The sequence below is a fragment of the Myotis davidii genome, unplaced genomic scaffold (genome assembly GCF_000327345.1).
Source record: "Myotis davidii unplaced genomic scaffold, ASM32734v1 scaffold681, whole genome shotgun sequence".
NCBI lineage: Eukaryota > Metazoa > Chordata > Mammalia > Chiroptera > Vespertilionidae > Myotis > Myotis davidii.
In genome coordinates this window covers 1009675-1010954 of record NW_006291551.1, presented here as the reverse complement: position 1 = coordinate 1010954, position 1280 = coordinate 1009675, and positions in this window count along the sequence as shown.

Sequence of the window (1280 nt, the reverse complement as noted above, 5' to 3'; positions counted from 1 at the left end):
GGAAGGGGTGGGTGGGGAGGAGGAGAGGGAAGAGGTGGTGGGTCCCTTTGACTGCCTTTGAGGACCAACTGGGGGAAGGGACAGAGACTAGGGAAGTTGCTATGATTGTCCAGGTGGGAGGTAACAGATGGGCCAGGGTGTGGGTGGGCACTGGGGAGACTGGAAAGATTTGGGGGGTAGAGCCAATAAAACTTGTTGATGGAGTAGATAAGGTTGAGTGCGTGTGAGAGAAAGAGATCCAGGATGACCAAAGCTTAAGGCTTAAGTGACTACAAAAAGATGGAGCATCCTTAGACAGGATGGCGGAGGGGAAGCAGTTATGGGGCAGGGAGAAGGGAAGTGCTGGAGGTTTGGGCACACTGAGTTGGAAATGCCTGATAGATCTTTCTGTGGAGGTGAGTGACCACAGCTGCCTCTACGAGTTCAGGGGCTAAATCTCATCTGGAGATGTAAATTTGGGGGTTCATGGCTTATGGATGGTATTTAAAGTCACCATATTGGATGAGATTGCCAAGGAAGTGAGTACACATGGAACCCCCACGCCCCCCATCTCCCCATCCCTTCAAAAATGCTGAAGAGGAAGAAACAGCCAGGGAAACTGAGGAGCAGCAAATGAAGGAGAACCACTAGGAGAGCTGAGAGCAGGGGAGACACGCGATTAACATTGTCCATCGGTGTGTGGACAATCACGGAGCTGGGAACTGAGAGCAGCCCCTCCCTGGAGTGTCAGTCGGCTTGAGGGCGGGAATTCCTGCCTGCTTAGGTCACAGCTAGAACACAGCACCCAGCAAAGTGCTTCCCCTGCGGTAATACATTATTTTAAATGAATGTATGAGAACTGACCTCTGAAAAAGGAGGTGATGTGGGGGACAGGGAGAAATCTGAGTCTACCCTTATCACTCTTACCTGCCGACCTTTCCTCCCTGGAGGTCAGGAAGTCCGGACCTCCAGGCCTCTCCTTCCCCAGGACCCAGTCTGCTAGCCCCCACCCCGGCCTAGGGGTCAGGTCTCCAGCACCCCCTGGGCAGAGACGAGAAGTCCAGGCCTCCAGGGCCCTCCTGCTTCAGGAGTCCAGAATCCCAGGCCCTTTTTGCTCAGACCAAGGTAGGGAGCCCCGGCTCTCTGGACCCCGTGGGGTCGGGGCTCAAGGTCAGCCCAGCCCCTTCAGGGCCTGTGTTTGCTGGAGCGAGACGCGGGGACTCCCGGGCTGGGGGCGGGGCCGCCCCGAAGGGCGGGGCCAGACCCATTTAAACACTCGCGGCGAACAGGACCCAAGATCA